The sequence below is a fragment of the Neodiprion fabricii genome, chromosome 1 (genome assembly GCF_021155785.1).
Source record: "Neodiprion fabricii isolate iyNeoFabr1 chromosome 1, iyNeoFabr1.1, whole genome shotgun sequence".
Taxonomy (NCBI): Eukaryota; Metazoa; Arthropoda; class Insecta; order Hymenoptera; family Diprionidae; genus Neodiprion; species Neodiprion fabricii.
The window spans coordinates 27,937,898-27,960,049 of NC_060239.1; the positions used below are offsets into that span (position 1 = coordinate 27,937,898).

General features: G+C 47.8%; 1 long non-coding RNA gene across 1 annotated transcript in view; it reads left to right on the forward strand.

Annotated features, from left to right (window-relative positions):
- The window catches only part of LOC124187960, a 140,828-nt gene extending 130,018 nt beyond the window's left edge, over window positions 1-10,810 (forward strand). The window contains exon 5 of the long non-coding RNA XR_006872205.1: window positions 10,705-10,810. This is a non-coding gene — a long non-coding RNA (uncharacterized LOC124187960). The remainder of the gene's footprint in view (window positions 1-10,704) is intronic.
- Window positions 10,811-22,152: the final 11,342 nt, after the last annotated feature.

A 22,152-nucleotide genomic window follows, 5' to 3' on the forward strand; every position in this document is an offset into this window, starting at 1 on the left:
GCAAACCGGACCACCAACGCCAACAACGAGGGGTGTCTCATAATGACAGACGTGTGAACAGATGAGCATCAAATTTGTTCAAAAACCACTGCACACAACGCGGTGCAGCGGTGTGCAGGCGATATAGGTGACGTGGGGAAACCACGCAGTGACACGGGGAGAGAATCACGGGGACTATCATGAAAGGAGCCTTGAACCGGTGGTCTGAAACCACTGGCATTGCCTTTCCCTACCAACCGCAATGCCGATGGAACGGTCACTCGTTTTTCAAGTCCAAAATATTCCTCGACTCTCCGACTCCGATGCGTATTTAACACCATCGGAAAAAACCACTGACCTTGAACGTGGCCAAGGCTACTCGATGCCCACCTATAACAGCGAAGCGTGATGTTACACGATTGCATTGTGTCAAGACGCACGGTGCAGGCATTAACATTGGCGATGGGCGACATTTCGGTAAAAAGTACCACTTTTCGTTGCACGATCGATCGCTTAAGACCTTGCTGTTTCCTCGGTGGCGTTGTCCCGCGGCTCGCCACCCTTCTCGACGCCCTCCTCTGCCCTTCGCCGCCCAAGAGTCGATCCCGTGGTCTTCTGGCTGAATCCGAAACCGACCGACCGACCAACCGACCGACCAAGCGACCGACTAGTCGACGGTCGCTCTCAGTGCGATGAAAGCTTTCACACCCCGAGCACGTACTCGGGGCAAGGACCGACGCAAGCTCTACCCACCCAACCACCCACCCACCCCTGACCCTCTCTTGCTCTCTCCCTGATTCTCTCAGCCCGATGCGTCTCTCCTAGAACACGCCATTGTGTTTCGTTCTGGCAGAAGAGCCTATCTCTACAAGCGGCTACGGGTGTGCGTCAGCTTCGGCACCCGGTATGGATTTTCGAAAACGGTTTTATAGCCCAGTGGACAAGCGCGGACGGAAACCTGCGATTAGAACGCTGCTCGTGCAGGCCTTGATTGAGCCGATCCTGTCCCGGCCCTGAAGGTTACTTGGTGCAGGCGTCGGAGCACCCAGCGGGTGTCTGGAGACCGGTTGCAGGCTTCCGCGACGCCGTTTTTCGATTATTATTCATCGAGCGACGCCCGGGAAATCCAAAGCAACTAAGAGGCGTCGGAACCGGCTCGATTCGGAGCGCAATCCGGGCGGCGGAAGCCGATGCCGTGAGTCACTGCATCGGGCCCCTGCTGCATGCTCGACGAGACCTGCGGAGAACCGACTCGCGGGTAGCTAAACAATACTCGGGTGGGTGGGGGCCCGACTGTACAATACCAAAACCGACAATGGGACACGTACCTTCGGATGGAGGCCGCGGCGACGCCACTCCCGACACCGACGCTCGCACCCACGGTGACATCGCCGTTCGTCCGTTGGGGGCACATCCGAGCCGTAGCCGCGGTATACCTGCACGTACGTATAACGTATCCACCTGGCTCGCATGGCTTGTGTGAACACTGCTCAATAACTGTGGCTGACACAGTCGTGGGGGTCATCGTTCTGTAATAAGGTCATCGCTGCGGATCTGAGGAGGCTTAGCCAGGGTGACTGGATACGGCGCGTTCGCACAATGTCAGCGATAATTGTCTTTCCATTAATTCTAGATGCCGATTAGGTGTGATTATTGATCAGGATCAGGACAACGGCTGTCGCCCAGTTGCGAAACGTACAATTTCTACCGATGGAAACTGTGTCAATAAGTTTCAGCCGGTGAAATTATAAGGTGGGCCTCGGTTGATTATTGTACGCAAATTAAGATGGCTAATTTATTCTCGATTCGCACCACCCTCCATGGCATCGGAATGTCAGCTCTGCGGAACACTCCCGAGATGGAGACACCGCTTCGGCTTCGCTTCTCCGTCTCGCTTGGACCCCCCGGACATGCCTGTATAACATACCTGATGCCTGCATCTGCCGCTTACAAGACGCCTCGAGGTGTTCGAATACGCCGACACGTCCCGCGAACCAAAATTCCTCGCAAATTCGACCTGAGGACAAATTCACCAGCGGTGAATCTGCGGCCCGTTGTCCGGTAGGCAATACGAGCCGATTATAGACGGCCATCATTGCTTTATTCTGATCTTACGTCGTTTCAAAATGATTTCGACTCGGCACGAGCTTTGAATAGTCAATGAGTTACTCAAGTTGAAAAGAGTTCAAAGGGTGTGAGGAATGAGTATCAAGTTTTTGCCAAAAGAGCAGGCAAATCTAAGAACTTTTAAATTTATTCCGATTATATAAGACCTTCTTATATTCAATCGAATACGTCCGATTTTTCTAGATTAATTTTCAATTCCTAATGACTTGAAGATCCGTAATTCAGTCGATACGGTAATGATCACCAACCGCGACACGATCCATGTCCGTAGGCGGGAATAATTAGTGCGATTCAATGTGCAGGGTGATAGCGGAACGTATAAAATAATAAAGCAATATCTGGAATGGAGGAAAAATTACTGATATATCAGCGTCCCAGGGGGTCTGACATAACTATGAGCTATAGTACAGCCGCGCGGCAGTATATCGGAATAACCTAGCCCAACCTAGGCTAACTTAACTTACGGTCCCCATTGGCCAATAACGGCCTCTTCTAGGCCTCCACCGCATATCGCAGGGCCGATTCTTTATACGTCTACGGGGCAAATAGATCACATTTCCCGCTAATAAGGGAACTGGTGTGACGTTTCCCCTCCCCAAACGTTACAACCTATTCCTGACTGCACGCGCCCTGGGGTTCCCCGATTTTCGCGTTTTCCTGCCAAATTCCAGCCGTCTACCAATTGTGTTACTCCTCCGTACCCCGGCCGCCATTCGCTAGGGTGTGATTCATTGTCATGGTAATGTAACTGGCAATCGATCTGCCTCATTACGTCAGCAAAGTCTCAGCCGTCACGGGTGACCTTATGATCTTTTTCCCTGAATTCATGGGAAAATCTATCGCCCCGATATGAGCCGCCATGTACACCGGACTAGCTTCCGTACGAGCGCATGTCCGCAAACTGTGCAAACAGCTTCGAAAGTCACTCCGACATTCAGTGAGTATCCATAATTTTCAATTTTCGTTAGATATCGTAAATCTTGTCCCGCCGTAACGTACTTATGGCATTAAACGGACCTTACGGAGAGGGTGCTAGCTGGCGGTTCACCAGGATTCCTAGATTGTCGGATTGCGGACTGGGTGTATAAATGCTCCGAAGCTCCGCCCGGTCAGATTGCCTGCCTAATTATCTGCCAAGGCACGATAGGGAGCCCCATCTTACGAGATGGAACTCGGAAATCCAGATGGGTCGGTAGGGTGACAGTCTCTAGAACGGGAACTGCCTTCCTAGGTCATTGTTACGTCATTACTCGCCTTTAGTACGGTCTTGTGATTCGAAATTTTGCCCTGTCGAGGACGATGGGAGCGCGGATTCACCGGAGTAATTGCGGGCTGTGCTAATCCTATAATTAGCGGTAACCAGTTTTTAATTTTGACATTCTAGTTCCCGCTACAAAATTAAGGGTTGGAAATATTCCAACCGAACAATCAAAGCTGAGCGTTCGGTAATTAGAGGCTTAATTAACAGCTGACGCGATACCAAATTATGTACTAAACTTCTTAGGCATTGAAAACTGTTTATCTTTTGCCTCCCCTCCCTCCTGTACGGAACTTTCTCAAGCCGTTAATATAATGTCGAACAAACTTGGCCAACTAATGCTGGGTTTATTGGCTGCAGTGTGGAGAGCCCGCCATTGTTCACTCTGCAAAAATGAAGTCTCTTATTTATTGCGAAATCAACAATAAAAGAAAAATCCAGTGTATTATACCCGTTTCGAAAAAACAATGTCTTTCTTCTACATTCGCCTGCAGTATGATCGGAAACTATTTCGCAAGCGAGATTCAATTGCCCGGCTGTTGAATTTCAGCAATAAAGTAGTTGATGTAACAGTTTTCATTCAATTCGTATAACCATCGAACGAAATCCCATTTCACCCGGGCTAACTGCCAGACCGTTGTACACCGATGGTACTTTTTGTTCATTTCTCCCTCGTCTATTCAGTTCTGTTTCTCCAGTCTCTGCTTCAACCACAGTGATAAGTTCATACGTGCGGTACCGACGTCTGGCAATACGAAGCGCAGGTGACCCATGGCCCAAGAACGATCAGCGTTGATCGAGCTCTCGTAATTTTCGCGGTCTGCGGCCCTCTAACATTGATCCTTAAAGGTGGACGCGAAAAGGAGCGGAAAACGGGAGAGTATCGTCCCGAGGACCTATCGCGACATAAACAGGAGCCTTCGCATAGCGCTCTACTCGACTCGACTCGGCTTGGCGTTGCGTAGCGTGGCGAGGCTGAGCTAGGCGAGCTGCAATCAATACTGTTTCGGCTTTACGGTAGAAACACTCTCTCTGAAACAGCCTACATTTCGGGTCGAGAAGCGACAGCGACGAGCGGTCGCTCGGTAGCGGGACGGAGAGGGATGTAGGACGGCGAGGGCGAGGGTGAGGGGGAGGAGGGAGGGTCGGCACGGGCCGCGGTCCGCATACTGATGGGCTCGGTCCCGCTCCCGCGTACACCGGCAGCGCTGGAGGAGAGCTCCCAACAGCCCACGAACACGGGTACGGAGCTCGGAGCTCCGATCTCCTCCGAGAGAGAGAATTCCTTTCCCCCCCACGAACCCCCAGCCCCTCCGTCATCCGGTCCGCCTTTCTTCGTTCTTAGCAAACCTATAACGTAAGAGTGGAAACTCGTTGTTAACGTCGTCCAAACTACCCGCAGATTGATAAGCGGTGCATCAATCTCGTAGGTTGGGGGTAGTTTTAAATAGTAAATCTTGATCGCGATCCTGACCGAGAATATCAAATATTGAGATTCGAATTTGTAACGATCGAGAGGGCATCCACCCAAGGCTATCATACATTTGATTGCTGGAAGTTAAAATGTAAATCGAAGGAACTTGAATGGCTGAAATATTCTTTGAAATGACAAGGAATTATTCGGGATATCTGGAATCGTTGGAAATCGTTGCATAAGACTTGAAATTGCATGATAGTGTTGAAGAAGTCGCGCGGCAAGCGTTGGAATTCATGAATATCCTTGTAAGTCTTGCGGTAAACGGCGAGTGGTTTTAACTGATTAACGGTCTCTATATTAACTTCTATCTTTACACGGACTTCCCTTGATTTTGTGTGACTTCGTGCAATTTTGTCCAATTCGAAAATCGCATTTGAATAATTCATTTCGTCACCAAGTTAGTGACCCCTCAGTGAAATCTGTAGGACGTTTAGGAAACTTTCAACTCGGTCTAGCTTTTATAAATTACGGTTTTTTCTATCAATCTCTTCTCCATCAACCGTACAAATGTGTCGGTCATTTACGTAATTCCATGCTATACAAATTTGGAAACCTGCTCTTTTTTATCGCACATCGTTGTGTTATCTACCATTTGTTCTTGTGGACCTTCGCTATCGAGTGCCGGGTGGAAACATTCATAGTGGCTTCTTTTATCACTTTGTTTTTTGTTTTCATTAGTCAGCTTGCGATAAAAATGTGTTCAAGTGCTCCTAATTTTCAACTGTACCCTGTAAAGGGAGGCCTTGAGGAGTAACTCCGAGAATGGAAAGAGCGAGCATAATAGTTTCATGAGAAATAAGAACCGTAAAAGCACACGTAGGATACATATATGTATAATCCGCGCGATGATTTGATCCAATTTTCACTTTCTGGACAATTTGTCGGTTCTAAAAAGCGCAGAGGGTTGTTGGCGAAGGCCTTTGGGCTGAACTATAATAGAGCTCAGTCAGTAAGTGGGAGCCCGCTTCTCAATTGGCTCCCCATTGGGTTCGTTCCACTCATTGGATCATCGTCGTTCGCCGAAAATTCGATCATTATGATTGCTTATGATGTAAATGATGCCCCGAGGCAGCAATTGATTCCAGCCCATGGACTTCGCGTGGTCTGTACACACCCAGCCAACGCCACCGTACGTATGCGTACCTACCGCCAGACCACCATCCAACACCATCCCGTCGATTCAGGCGGGGTCAAACTTGCACCGTATAAGACTCCGAGGGGGTGAAATACGTACGTGGATGTTTAATCTGTGTGCGTATAGACGCAGTTACGTACCTCATACTTGCGTCTCGCGCGGACCGAAGGGACACCCCAGGGGCCTCAACCTCGATCCTCGCCGCCTAATTTGCCCCCGGCTTCTTTATGGCCGTCATTTTAAATTCCACTAAAAAGTAAACTATACTTAGGTCCTGTCTTCGACCAGGCGTATGTGGTTGACTACATGTTCGTAGGTACAGGGACCATTCCAAGTGTAGGTGTGTAACGCATGAAAAGGCAACATGGACGAAGTCGTCTTCGAGATCGCTGTCGAAAATAATTGTTCCACGGATGAAATTGCCGGCACGTGAAAGGCAAGATCGACTGTTAAGGCAGAACCAAACGGACACAGGCTACTGGGCATTCCGATAGCGATTCGTCATCGTTATAAGACGGTGCACATCCCGCGCGTCAAAGTCGGTTATGCTGCGTTTATTACGCGCGCGTCACGGCATTGTCTGGGCTTAATATAGAAAGTATCGATTTGCAATTCCTCTGAAGGATATATTTCTCGCTGATTTTGAGCGACGTGGCTATCGGATGGCTTTCGGCCCTGTAACGCACGTCAGAGTAGCGAGAAACACTGCAGCCCGGAAACAATGGAATTATTAACGCAGTACAAACTCCAGTGATTGAATGTTTATGGAAGTGATTTCATCGCCAAGGAATAGCTTCCGAATCAGACGATATCGACGTAATACCGAGAGATGAGTATTATATCGCACAGGCACCCTCGAGGCGTACGGCGCATCGCACGGCAACGTCTTTTGCCGGTCGTAACGTCGCATCCGGTTTCGTTCGATCGCGAATCAGCCATCGATAAATCGGCGAACGATCGATCGTCACGTACCTAACTCCCGCAGGCCTCACGTACGACAACGTCGTCTGCTTTTTCTGTCCGGGGTGCCTTCGAGGACGCGCATCGAGACTCCGCACTGTCCGACACAGGAATGCCTACCGTCGTCGGAAACTAGGCGCGCTATCCAGCGCAGACAACATTCTCCTAGATTTTTCTATCCGTAAAAATCCACGAGCTAAGATCGAAGTAACAAATCGTATCAACGCTACTGGTCGAGTATACACGCAGTCGTATGATATATATCTATTTATATATATATATATATATATATATATCTGTATATCACTTGCAGAATCATAGGCGTATTTTTATTCGCGGTTAATAATTTACGATGAAGTATACGTTGGATAACTGGTTTTGATAATTCAACGCGGTTAATCAGTCACTCGATTGAGAATACGATAAGTTCATGGCGATCATACGCAAGATACTAATTGGATCTGTAACACATCATTATTTGTCTAAAATATAAATTTACCTTATTTTGCGGAGATACTAAAGCTTCATTAGTGCCGTGTATGCATATAGCATCGCGCTTGGATTTCAAGAGAGATTAAATGATGTAAAGAAGGCCATAATTCCCATCTATTATACAACAGCTGCGAGGCATGTACAGTAAAAACCGTAACACTGCAAAGTTATGTTGCAAAATTAAGTAATTTCTTGTAAAGAAATATCAATTTTAATCTCACTCGAGGCTTTAGCTATTGCGAAAATCTAATTCACTGGTTTAATCATCATGTCCCTTGGATTTGAGGAAACTTTCTTGGGAATTATGAAAGGTCGTTTGACTGCCCAAGCTTAGTTTTCAACATCATTTCTCACGGCGTGTATTCACCACAAAAACAAAAATAGAGCTGTGAGGCGAATGCGCGGAATCCGACGTAGACTTGACTTTTAATTTATTAACCAAGACTATGGAAAACTGGCTAGTGTCGAAATATTCAAGTTGCACCTCGAGTCAAGATTATTTTTTCCGTTAAACGTTAGGTTGTGTCTCTTTTCTTTTTTTATATTACTCTTATTTTTTTTTCGGCCGTATCTATTTTCTAATCTATTACTCGAAGTTTAATACGCGTCCTTGCCAGCATTAATTAGGCAGCCCACGAACTCGCTAAATACCGTTGCGACAGAGAGGGATAAGGAGAGAAGAAAAAGGAGACACCATTAGCCGCTACTTGTAACACCGGATCGAACCGCCACGTCCATTCCATCTAACGGGCATTCCAGAGGTGAGTGCGAGAGGAGCTGGTAGCGGCGGCAAGCGAAACGTAAGAGCGGATGAGACAAGCTGCTTGTTATACTTTGTCATTATTTATTACATCTATCGCTAATTGTTGACTTTAATTGAGAAAGTTCTCAGGCTAGAACGCCATGGGATTTCTTAGCAATTTTTATATACCGTGCTATCCATTTTTATCTCAAAGCGAACGCGCGGCGTCCCACAACGTCTGTCGCATCGCATCGCATCGCGTCCTCGCGTCGCGACGCGCTGCACGTGTCGTCTTGGGTCAACTTCTGTCCTATTTCGTAAGCGATTCTTGGGTACCCATTAAAACTTGTTGACATCTGATGGGAACATCTCGCCAGGGCCTCGATAACAAGATCCGTTAAGCCGTTAAAAATGGTTCTCAGCAAGGCCCACCGCAGGCAGATTTCTCACCTATGCGGCCGATTAAACTTCCAGATTTCCACCGGTTATTTTTTCGGGTTAAAAGGTCCGTGAAAATAAGGCCCAAGGGCAACACGCCCAGAGTCAATAGCAATCGCAGACGGAAACCCGGTGCAGTATCAAAATCCTGCGGGTTTTTCGGGGCTGAAACCACGGAAGACAGCCAACCCCGTACGTATTGCAGGCGACAGCTGTCAAATGAAATGTTAAAAAACGTTAACCAAGCGAAATTCTGAGTGGTACGTGAGGAGGGTGCGTCTCGCCTCGCCTCGTCTCGCCTTGCCGGACGCCCCGGGCGGCTGAGTCTCCTGATCCTGCCTATGGTGCTTCGGTTTCGAATTGATAACCCTCCGACAGCCGCTGCAGTTCGAGAGAACAACCCTCTTCGACTATGAGTAGATCCGAGCAAGTATGAGAGGCACATGACGCGCAAGAATCGAAAGCTTAGAAAAGCAAACGGAGACGCAAAATAACCGATATTTGCTGTCAGTGAGCCTGGAATAATTTCTACTTTGCCGTTTAATTCAATTCGGCTCTGACTATAAACACATAGAAGTATTTAACGCCCGTAATTAATAGCTTCGATCTCGGACAGACGCTAATGCTGAACGTATTTCAACGGAATACATTTCACCATACTGGGATGTTTGATTACCATATTATTAACGATCATCGGCCAGCCGGTATTTGATGAATTAAAATCCATTTAGAAGAAAATAACAACGTTTGCTGTAGCTCCCGCGCGAATAGTGCGATAAGCCTAGAAAGCATCCGTGCATATCTTGCTATTCATCGGACGTTGGTGGTATAATTATTAAAATTGTCTCGGGTGAAAATTGTTTCCACGTGTAGAAACAATGGAGAAAAATATTCATTGACAGCGTTTAATATTGCAGATTGATCTCTGCTTGTATATACTGTACATGTATATAATATTCGCTGAGCAGTGAATTGCTACCACGGGTTTTTAGATTAATTTATGCAATTTTTTCAGCCAACCTCACGGTTCTCTCTTCGCACATATATTTATCCGTTTGAGTAATTGCAGTTATTGCAATGTTGTGTCACTTCAATCCCTCCCTGCTCGGTGGTCACGTCAAACATCCTAGCTATCCGGCCTGACGCGTGGCCGTGCTAGATTTCACTCGGTTGACACTGAAAGATCTGTTATACGAATACGCGTCTGTATCCGATATGCTACACAAGCATACATGGACGCATGCATTATTCATAGTATGTACCTATAATGCGTCTGTAGCGATCGATATCGAGCGACTCACATCCGCGCTGCTGAATACTCGCCTTTTATGCATCGCGAATCACTTTCTGCTGTATCCTGATCATTCGCGATGAAATTGCTACTCAATTTTCCTCAAGGAATACGGGGTCTGAAATTCCTGTTTCCAAAAATTTTCGTCCTTAATACCCGATTGCGTAGCGCGCCACTCCGCGTCTTTTTCTTCGAAGCTCATTGTTTTCTTAGAGGTTACCGCGAGCCCCGACCCGCCAACGGTTCCCGAAGGATAATTACGCGACCTCTAATGTCACTCCTTCTCCAATATATTTAAGAAAAATTGCACCGTCTTTCAAGGGGTCGAGATGCCGATGTCGAGGTTCGAAAAATAATGACTCTAGTCGTCAGATGACAAAGAGAAGAAATTGCTTATTGCGGGGTAATTGTCTTTGGCGTCGCGGCGACCCTCTTCAGCCACCATAATATACAGACTAATATATGCACCGTGGCTCGTCTACAACTCTGGAACGCCGCCGAGCCAAGCTCTGTGACCACCCCATAGAATAGAAAGAGAAATAGAGAGACAGAAAGAGAGAGCTTGCGATACGGATGAGGATTGCGGATGGAAGAAGGTGAGGGGCGGGAACGGGGGTTGCGTCGAGGCCTTATTCGCCTTTATTGAATTTCGAGACACTTCCGAGAGGGGTGCTACAAGAATTAATTCACGTTCTGCTGCATTGCTTTTTATGATATAACTGCGGTTTGTTAGACGTCATTCACCAAACGAATTCAATTTTGGGGCATACATATACTGTTTACAATTTATTTTTTTCTCTTTCAGCTCACTTGCCCTGCAGTCATCGTCCACACCGCACAAGAAGGCTTCGTTACGGATAACAAGTAGACAATGTGCCGGTCTATACTGTTATTTGCGAATCTTTGTGATGCCTATTGCATGAAAATCAGTTGATTTGACAGAAGCTAAAACACGTTTAGCTCTCAGCCTCCTTTTTCTCAAATTTCGTAAAGTCTAGCCTGTCAACCAGCCTGTCGAGCCCTATATAAAGAACTGGCTTGTATAAATTGCCGTAGTAAAAATGACTCAAATTGGGTACGTACCAATTGACGGATTTCCTAAGCGGTGGATACCGCGATCGCTCTTCGGTTCATCTTCAAAATTTCTAGAAGCCACGTGACTTTTAACGAGTCAGATGCATTGGTTGCATCACACGCCTTCATCCCTTCCTTTCTCCCTCCCTCCCTTCCAACCCCCACCACGTCGCCATCCTCCTTCTCCTCCTCGTCTGCCTCTCCCCCACTCTGTATGAACACGAGGAACCGGATACCATGGGACCCTGGCGAACTGGCACCATACGAAACTGACAACACTTACGCTTGCCAGCGACTTCCGGTTAGATTTCCCCCACCATTACCCTTGGTCACTGGTATAAGACGACCCCCAATCGTTCTTTTGATAGACGTGAAAAGAGGGAGTTTGCGTTTTTCGTTTTCTGAGCGAGCGAGTTAGCGCAAAGGAGATGAAAAGATCGAGAGTTGGGGAGGGAGGATCGATCCACCTGGCAAAAACTGGCACGTGGAAATCGCGGAACACACGGAATCGTGCATACTACACGGAGCGAAAGCACACGGTGCGCTGCGGCGGAGTGCCGCGTGCTAGCAACTACTATCTGTGGCAAGCGCGTCGGCAGCGAGACTTTGGTATACTGGGAGTATGGTAAGTAGGTGCACCCCTCACCGCCCCCACCCCTATTCGGAGATCCGCGCTTACCCGCCCCTCTCGCCGACGAGCCGCGCGCGAGCCAGTCGCTGCGGACTCAGGGCCGACCACGTCGACGGCGACGTCCGACCACCCGGAAGACGTCGCAAAAAGGAACGTGAGTTGATGCACGAAAGATATCACATCCTCTGGGTCAGAAATGGTTATTGCCAAACCCTGTACCGATATTTACATTTGTACCAAGATGCGAGTCCATTTGATGATATTTCTGGGATCAGCGAAGAGAAGGATTATAAAGGTCAATTTGAACAAATGATCAGAAGTTCACCATTGCCGACTTCATGTATCCTTCTGAATTCCAAATACCTTGAGAGACTTCTTTTTCATTGGTATGTTGCAATTTTACACCGATGAGAATAGAAGTGAATTGACAGGGTACTTGGATTTAATCCGAGCGTCTTCTCTCCAAGTGCAAGACCTGGCCTGTAACATCTCGTGGCCCGCAAACAACTTGGCACATCCTTGCAGGCGAGAATACCACTAACACACGTCTATCCTGGCAGGCAGGGAACGTAAAAGACAACGTTTGCATGCTAACATATCTATTATAATACCCTCTCGTTGTGGGTCCCGCTCCTTCTCTCTCGTATCCGCGTCTGCTTAGCGTCGTAGCAATGCACCGGTCTCCTTCTACCCCGCGCATAAATGACTTTTCAAATGCAAAAGTATGAATGAGATGCAGTTGCCATCTCTGTCCAACTCACGGTCTGGTCTGCATCCATTACACATCCTACTATCCCAGTCTAAAGCCCGTTCCTGATATCCCCACTAGAAACGACATCAACGTTCCCTTTTCACCGGCTTGTATGAACTTGGCGACGGGAGTTTATTTGCAAATTATTATGTGTAACGAAAAATCTCATCCAAGTTGTACCCGAATTCTCACCGTCCGAAAACAGAGTCCGATGACCCGCACCAAACGGCTACCTGAAATCAAGTTCAGCTACACCTTATAGTTTTACAGTTGTCACACCCGACCGTGGTGTAGATCATTTTCACAGGGTGTAATTCCCGTTTATTTCCATCAAACGCATTCGTTCACCTCCTGCGCTACGGCGGCGTCTATTATAAGCCGGCTTGCGTCGCTCTCGGGGGAAGATTAATTACCGTCAGATTACTTGTAGCTGCTTATTACAACTGAGCGGTTGTTCCTGCAATTCGTATGGTGCAGCTGTGTGATCGATACATCATTGAACGAGTCGACCGCAGCCTGGTCCAAGACTTTAGTATTACGGGATTTCTATCGCCGGCTTGCACCGTGTCACTGGTAATGGCATCGGAAAACCTTGTAGGACATGTGGGAACACTGGTCGCAGAGCACAAAGCGAAGTCGCCAATTTGCGGTCGCGTCAACTGCGCGCAAAAGTAAAAAGTGCACGAGAATTCGCTCCCGACATCCGATCGTCCAATGTCATGAATTTCCTTCGATCCAACCGGCGCGTCCGTGTATCCGTGGCGAAATTTCGGGAAGCCGCAGGAGGACCCCAAGTGGAGCATGCACGGTTTCATTAAAATGCAATCCCCGTGCTAATGTGAGCACATTAGATATTAGAGTCATCCGGTGCCGCCATAAAAGGGTTGCCTGCATTCTGCACCCTTGCCCCAAGGTCATCACCCTTTGACGAGGACCCTCGCCAAGTCGATACGCTTATGTTAATCACCCCTGACGTCACATCCAACCCTAACCCCTCGCCTCGTCGCCCACACCGTCAAACTACCACTCGTAAAATACTCGGTAAACTTTCCCTCCGATACCGCGAAGCGCTATCTATTTTGACAGCGCACCCAAAAAAGCGGGGCTCCGTTGTCTGCGGCCTGTCAGGCGGCTAGCGCTTGACACATGACGCTTGGGGAGGACTTGACTCGGTTTCAACAACACCGAACGCCAATTGCTGCCACGGACTCTTTGGTGCTTTTGATGCCGATGTACTTGGACTAGCAGAAGGGATGTTGGTTAAAGGCCAAGGATAGGATCTATTTGAAATAATTTTCTCACCACTTTTGATGAAGGTAATCAAGAATTGACTATGTATTTTTTTAAGCTTTATAAATTTTGTATCAAGAGTCTTTGTTTCTGTGAATGTAAACACTTAACTATCTCATTAATCCTACTTACTTCTTACAAAAGTTAATATTCGAATTCATAGAAATGATACATCAAAGAATAGCCGTTTCCATCGGGTGTCCAGCCTTGGTTGTATTTTGCCACGAGTCTTGCCAATCTAAGCCCGTATCGAACTTGGTGGCTCCGTCTAAACGTTTGCAACACTTTTCTCGATGGCTTCCTGGCTTTCGAGCCTCGATGGCTTTTCTGGTTCGAAAAAGGGGTTGAGACGAAGAGTGAAAGGAGAAGCGAAGTCAGATGGTATCGTATCGGTCGTCGTCGGCGTCCGGCGCAAGTGTCCGGTAAACTAAGCGGATCCAGGATAATCCGGATCACCTAGTTGCCGGGAGAGAAGCTCTTTGGAATTACCCCCGTGTTGACCCCTCCTCCGCGCCTCGTCCGGTCGGAGAGGCTGCATTTGCCTCTCGGCAACACCGTCTGGCAAATAATAAGCCGTTTTAATACGTCATGGAAAGTGTGTATAAGGCTTCATCGTGCACACGCGCCTCGACTCCATACGTATTTCGAAGGAAGAGCGTATCGCTGCCCCGGTCGTGGTGTAGACAACAGACTCAAATATACCCCATTAGCGTTACGGGCACTCTGCAGCAGGTCTCTCGGTGAAGCTGCGATCAAATGAATACGATGAAAGAATGGCGGCATTAGGCAGACGTGCCGTGCATACTGATTTCCGGCTGATTGATTGGGACCCTTTGCCTGCGACCCCCGCCTCCCAGAACCGCTGATATTATCGGGCGCACCCCCTCGTCGAAAACGCCCGGCCGTGTAGTCCTCGGCCCCGCTTGGACAATCTCGTGATTCGCGTCGTCCGAGGAAGTGCGGCTTCGATCGCACGAGCCTCGGCTTAAGCCAGCTGGATAAGACAGGGGAAATCAGGAAAATGTTGGACGTGACGAATTTGGAAGGAAGCGAAAGGTTGAGGAGAGGGAACCGGGAAAAATGTCCGGCTGGATAAACGCCGCTGCCCGTACCCGCGCAGCGAGCCTGAAATTCATCGCGTTGTCAAAGTTTTATAATAACCTCGAAGAGAGGCGGGGGTGGAGGCGTCGGCCACGTGATCCGCAAAATACGGAATCCAGTTTCCGCATTACACAACACGGCTGGAGGGTGAAAGGGGGTGGTGGGGGTGTCTTTTGAGTGGCTTGCGGAGCGCGGTAACTGCTCGTGTGTAAAGTAATTGTTCTTGACACCGTAATTTTACAGTGTCGTGCGTAGACGTCCGTCCATCGTAGCATCTAGCGGTTCCTCCTCGTCCTCTCTTGCTTCGGGGTACAACGCCGCGAAGCGTTGCGATAACCGGTCGACGGGTGCTCTCCTCTCCTCTCTCGGGTATACTTCCTCTCCCGCCAATGCCTCCCTCTGCAGCTCTTTCATCGCGAGCTGTTTGCTGAGCCCGTACAGCAACTCGGCCATTCTCTTCCCTCTTTTCGCCCCCTGTTTTCTGCCTTCTCCTTTTCATTCCTCTAATTTTCATCCACGTTTTCCGTGTCTCCGTGTGATGCGGTGCCACCTCCGTGACTCATCTAATTCCAAGAAAGTCGAATTTTTATTTTTAGCCAACCAGCGTGATCACTTACCGGCAATATGTAGGCATGGAGGCGAGCCAATGGGGCGAAGGTGACGTCATCGATATTCAATACCATCGACTCTCCGCCCGTGCAGGTATATACATATATACATTTATCTACCGCAGGATCGTTTCTGCTGATGATCGAAACGAATCGGCAGGCAATCTCTTAGGCATACCTCGACAAGAGACAGAAGTAAATTAGAAGTAGACGTATAGGAACGAAGGAACAAAAGGTTAGCAGTGGCTAAGGGGTTTAAGACGGATGTTTAGCCCATAAATAACCTGCACGGTCGAGACCGCGGAGCTCGCCATGCGAAAGAGCCAACTTGATGTTTCGTGCTATGCGAGAAGAACCCGCTGCAAGAGAAGCTGCCCCGCCCGAAGGAACGAAGGAAGGTCGCCCATCATCTTACCCATGCGAACCAACGTCACGACCGAACACGCCGCCTGTCCGGCTGAGGATCCGAGATACCTGCGAGCTACGTACCTCAAATCCATCCACGTGATACCATCGCCCATAAGTTAATATTGAAATACAGAACATTCGGGTTTCGTTGACGCTGGGTGCTACTACCGTGATACAAATTACTCTGGTCCAACGGTGCTGCGGTCTGAGTGGACCGCAATTACACTTGAAGATTACCACCTAGTTAGGTATTGAGTAACGATCTTTTATTGATTTCAATGATCTGCGGTCTTTCGTGAGTCTTTACGTTCGATTAACTTGACCATTATGGCTCAGTATAAAGTTGCTCTACTCGATGGACATTTGACAATTTTGACAAAAAAAATGTGTTTCACAATGAAGTTTAGAGATGACACATGACACCGTGAAAAATGGGCTGTGACGCGATTTGTGTCATTGAGCCTGGATAGTGGCTACGGTAGAAGGGGTAAAGTAAACGATTTCCACCAAACTGCAACGCTATTTATCGGAGCAATCAGGTACCTGACGGTGCGCGAGATAAAAGTAAGTATGTAATGAGCGGAATTCATGTACGACGAGTATCTTGGATCTGAGGTGGGTAGGTACTATCTTTAGTGCGAGCTGGGCGACTGGCTTCTCCGCGGTGGCATATCGCTTGTCAGTAATACGCTCTTCGTATTAAACAGTGGCGTGTATAGAGAGTCATCGGCTTCCTGGCCGCCTCGTCTCGCGTCCGCGTTACATTCCTTATACCGTCGACGGTTGGCAGGCCCTCGGGCCCTTCGAATGCTGGTGTAGCCACGTCGGGCTGCCGTTGTGCGAGCATCGCGAGGAGCCGAGGGACGGGGTGGTGCTGCTCAACGCCGAGGCGGTAGCGGAGCTCCGAGAGATGGAGATGGGATTGCACGATAGACCGCGTGTCGAAAATAGAAATATAATCTGATAGCCTCATTGTGCCTGGAGCCACGGCGCTCACGGCCCGACGTACCCACACAGTCGCTCTCCTCGACGCGGGAATACGCCGCACATCCCTATCACGTCTGGATACTGTTCGTGCATCCATACACAGCCGGGCGCTACTCCACGTCCTCCTCTAATTCACTTCGAGGCTTATCCAAAACTGGTTGGATAGCGGCCTCATCGCGCCAGTCTGCACTTGACGTTGGATTATCGGCACTCATCGGTGTCTAAGAGTCGTTTCTCAATTTTCAGAATTTTTCATTCCTGCTCGAAGAGTTGCTCTTTATTTCGGGACGTGTAGGAGAGACGCTGAAAGTTTTATTACAATTTTCTCTTGTATTTATCTCGATTTTTCGTTTTAGAAATATATTTTTGGTATCAAGGTTAACTCAGTGAACTATAGCACACGTAACCAAGTCGTAAACAAAACTCGACAATGTTGACTTTAGGCCGCAATAAACGAATGACATACTTTTAAGCATTAGACAATTAAGCTAAGTACTGTATCAAATTCGTTTCTGCTAGGTTACCGGATGTTAAAAAAATTGTCTCAATATTGCGCGTTGGTAATTGATTGTCAGACAACAAATCACAATATCGCCAAGCACATGCTGCAGATGGTTTCCACATGGTTTCGTGCCATCTACAACATCAACGGGATTTCAAATACCGAAGATCACTTGTACCTATGATACAAATGACTCAATGAGAAGCGAAAGTACCAGGAACATATAATAAGTTATGACAAAACATGACATTCACTCAGATGTTTCAGTGCATAGATGTTTGCGGTATTTCGGATGCATGTTTGCAAACCACTGACGATGAAAATATATAAGAATTGAAATTAAAGTATTTGAGGCACGGTTGAAAAGACTACTGTAAGTGACAATCATGAATATAATATGTTTCCTTTTTCCATTTCGTCATTCTTGAAGCAATCATGGTACAAAGATCACTATTTCTCCCCAATATAGTGTATTTGACGAAAAGCTGCAACTCACTAGTAGCTTTGGGATAGCAAATGCACTTTCTGATTCCAGCGCGTGCCACGCACTCCAACTCCACGGTATTGGCCAGTGGCCATACGAAGAGTCATGTATCCAGTGATTAGCGCAACAATGCATCGCGTTTGGATGGACTGTGCAGTATAATGGATGCATCGCGTGAAGGCAGACGATCATTCGGCATTGTGCCTGTAGCGCAATAAAGTTTCACGCACGAACGATGCTGAGAGTCAATCCACGAGAGTCTTCGGGCAGCAGTTAAACACGACTTTTGGAAGGACCAAGTTCAAAATTACCACAAGGAACGGCGGTAACATGAGATCTGCGCATAGGAGTCAAAAAATGAAGAATAAATGCCTAGAGTAACACCGTGTCACTGCGTATAAATACCAGTTACAGTATGAGAATCCAGGAGAGAGTAATCTCAAGGCTTATACCACGGACCCAGCAGTTGCAGCACGAGATTTTAATACAGATATCGAAGCAATGGAGAGAACGGCGGAGGGATAACGACTGCAGGACTGTCAACTTCCACTCGCGGAACGCGGAAAGTTGGATCGAATTAAGAGTGTAATTTGTGTCCGCAGTTGTATGTACGTAGGTAAATATACCTACACGACTGTACACAGCTGTCCTGTCAATGAAGCGAAGAGCAGCCGGGTTAGGAAAGACCAGATTACCCTGCCCGGTGGATGATTGGCCATAGCAGAACCATAAACAAGAACGGCACGGAAGCATGACCAATCGGAACCAATAGCATTGTGATCGTAAAGAAATTAGAGGGGCAGTAATGGTTTCCGGCTACGGTGTCTTCCGGTTGGCATACATCTTCCGTGCCTGGCTTAGCCACCACCCGAAACGCCCCCAGGAGTCGGCGACTGACCCCACCGGTCGCGGTGTCCAGCAACCGGAACCACCACACCATTTGTCTCTTTCGGCTCTCTCTCTTGATGTAAGAGAAAAGGAGCAAGGGTAACCGTCGACAAGTTGTGTCGTTCCGTTACTTGATTCAGCGGTTTCCACATGCACACGATAATTATTGTACTCCGATTGGTTCGGAATTTTGGTTACTTCCTATCCCGACCCTCCGCGCTTCGAGTTGTTGCATTTCCTTTCCGACGGCTTGGGCCTATAAGCTGGCTGTTGCCCACCGCAAGCCCGTGTGGGTAGGATAAAGTACAACGCGTTGTTCCGGAGGGGAGTGGGTTACATTGGCAAACAGCGCGCAATCAGAGTCAGAGCTTCTGGTCCGGTGACATTTAGTAACGTTTAGTAACGTGTATGGGGAAACGTAGCTATTCGGACCCGCGTTTGCGGACCGGTGATTAAGTGTTAGAGAATATTCTGTATTTTCCTACGTGTCGAGCTCTCGGTGTACACCGCGTTCGTGTACTTTTGTCAAATCCATATAATTGGAGACTCGTGGTGTAGTCGCGGTTCTCCTGACGAAGCAATTGTCCATCTATTCTAAATATTGATAGAATTTACAATTTATACGGTACACATCGACAAGAACAGATAAAAGCATGCATGAATAGCTCTTCTTGATGACGTGTAACGTCGAGTACATATTGCATCTTGACTATAAGTAGTACCTGTAGCAACCAGCACTGACAGTACGTTTTGAATCCGTTTGAAAATGACCACAGACGGAATTGAAGTGTGGAAAAAATTTACGTAGAAGGTCAAAATTCGGTAGAGTATTCGGTATTTCTTTCCTATAGAAAACAAAAATTGAACGTTCGAAAATTCAATTCTGAATTCAACAAGGGACAAGGATTATTGACAGCCAGAGGCGGGATTGTTTAAATAGAAGTTGCTATTTCGTTGTTTCCAAGAGAGAATTGCAGCGGCGCTATGTATGTGACGGGGTACAGGCTGGCACACTGATTGATCAACATTGTTGTTGAATCAAATTCCACCGAGATGGGTATATTGATTGGCAATCAGTGTCGCCCGATCAACAAAGCCCAGGCGTATCCCGAGCGGCGCTAGAACGCGTGGGGCTTTCGACAAACACCGAATTTCTAGGCCTGCAGACAATGCCCTCTCTCTTTCTGGCCGTCAGAGAGGTGAAAGATTATTTGCAACATCAATTCGTTATTAATATGAATTGTTGTTCCCTTTGTGCGCGATGACGCTGTTCTAATGATTTTCACAAGTTTCAGAAGTCGAAAGTTGCCAGTTATTAATTTAGGTTTATGCTTACTCACAACTGGTGGTGACTACGTATCTCATTGTCAGATAAGTTTCGTTTCTTTTTAAAGTGGATCGTGAAACATGCGGATTTGCAACTTCCTTGTTAAATATGTTTTTCATCTGATAGTACCGTACAGCTTAATTTATTTACATTTTTAAACTATAGCAGAATCACCTCGCGATGCAATATGCCACTTTACACAATGACTGTATTTCCGTACACCAAACTGTGACGGTAATTGTGTGAGGCGAGAAATCGAAGCACCAAATAAGTAGATAACCGAATAACTGAACGACCAAGCAGACGAGGAAGCCGCTCAAAGTGTTAAGCATTGTCGGTGAGCATGCCGCGGTCGTAAAACGGGTGAACGCCAGGTTTCTAAAATCACGAACGCCATACATTTAGCACGCGTGCTGGATAGCGTCGTTACCGCCGACGCTTCGCGCACGCACGTTCAATCTGAAACCGAGCTACCGGGAAAGTGCAATAAGCCGTTTTCATATTCTGTTTTCATTCGGTCCTAGTTCGTCCTGCAGTTTACTTGCAATGTTACCGAGCTTTCGATGCTGGGGTTCACTAAACAAGATTCAACGCTGTGGAATAAAATCGATGAAACAATACTCATCTTCACTAACGAACAACAGGGTCCATTCTCCTTTGAAGAAGCAGACAATCCACAGGTAAAAACAAAGGCATATTTTTAGCTTTCAATTATCTCGATAAAACTTGATGTCGAATTCGAACAGATAAAGCATTGTTGCATTGCACGGTTCACGCCGCCAAGGCTGAGCATCGCATCGTTTCGTCCGCCTCGTATGGGATGATAAGCAGCCTCCAGTACCTGGGACACATGTCAAATCTGTATATTATTCAGAAGTAACACTTTAATCTATTATTTCCCGGATCACCGTGTCCGCGAGAAGCGGTGGCGAAGCGGGCTTGAATTTATTCATTCTTTTACCAAAGACCGACTCCCCAGGGCAGACGGCTAATATTACTTCTAAGTCAGAAGTACAAAGTGTACTTAGAGATTCGAAACGACCTCGGGTCCTTCCACTGCTCGGGAAATCAGAGAGGTAACGAGGCGCTTTATTAGCGCGCCTACTCGATCCCCGGGGATTATTACTACGGTTTAGTGCATCGGGTCGATTTCCGCGATTCCTCAACAATTCGCGCGCACCTATCTGCCACTTTTCCAACTCCAAATGTCCAATTCAAGCATACGCATGGCAGCAAGCAAAGGCGAAGCCGAGTTAATGGTCGAGTAACGCTTGCATTCTACTGCATTCTCTGTTCCGCCTGGGTGTCTTTCCTCGACCTGAAAGCAGTCTGGGCTCGATGCGTTCGCGATGTCCATCACCCAGGTTCGATTTTCTGCTCGGTACTCGCGCTGATTGAACGCCCGATTTTCCGCTTTAACGGCTACCAAGATCTCCTCCGCGTCAGCTAAATAACCCGCGTTGCCCAACGAGCGAATTTTATGTACCTACCTCCTCTACTCACTCGCATTCCAAAGGACTTCTCACGATAATAGCTGCACTGGACCGGCTGCTTGGCGAACCGGAAGATCTCACGTCCGTTTCACGCACCTTTCTATGCTTCTAGTTTCTACTATACGTAATTGCTCGACCAGCTACCTTCGATTGCCTGCTATCTCGCATTACGTCGACTTTTCCCTTGTTCAACAATTCCACTGTACCATGGAACGAAAATCTGAGGAGAAAAAGAGAGTGAGAGTGAGAGGAAGGGAAGAGGTGGAAGGAGAAACCGATCCCCCCTTCCATCTCACCTCCCCGGCGACCGAGAGCTTTCCTCTTGGCGAGATAAGCCGGCTCCGGGCCCGGAGGTGATCTCCGATAGCGAGGCAGTGGTACCGGACTCAAATCCTCTTTTAGCCCATTTTAAGCGCGACCTCGGATGGTCCGAAGACTCGACTTGCGCGGCGATTCACCCCTGCGCCGTCATCCACCGACTGCTATCCCACTACCACAATCGACGCCGCTAAGCGTAGACTCCTTTATAGCCTGTTAAATGAACTTCCCGCTCTTTTATTGTTCGAAGGGTCATCGGTGCAAATCTCGGCGAGACCCGGCAGACACACCGACCCGTTCGATTTACGACCTCGTGGATATGCCTCGTGTCTGAGAGCCCTTCGCCGCACCTTCTGTCAAGACTCCACCAACCGACGGTGAGGTGAGACGT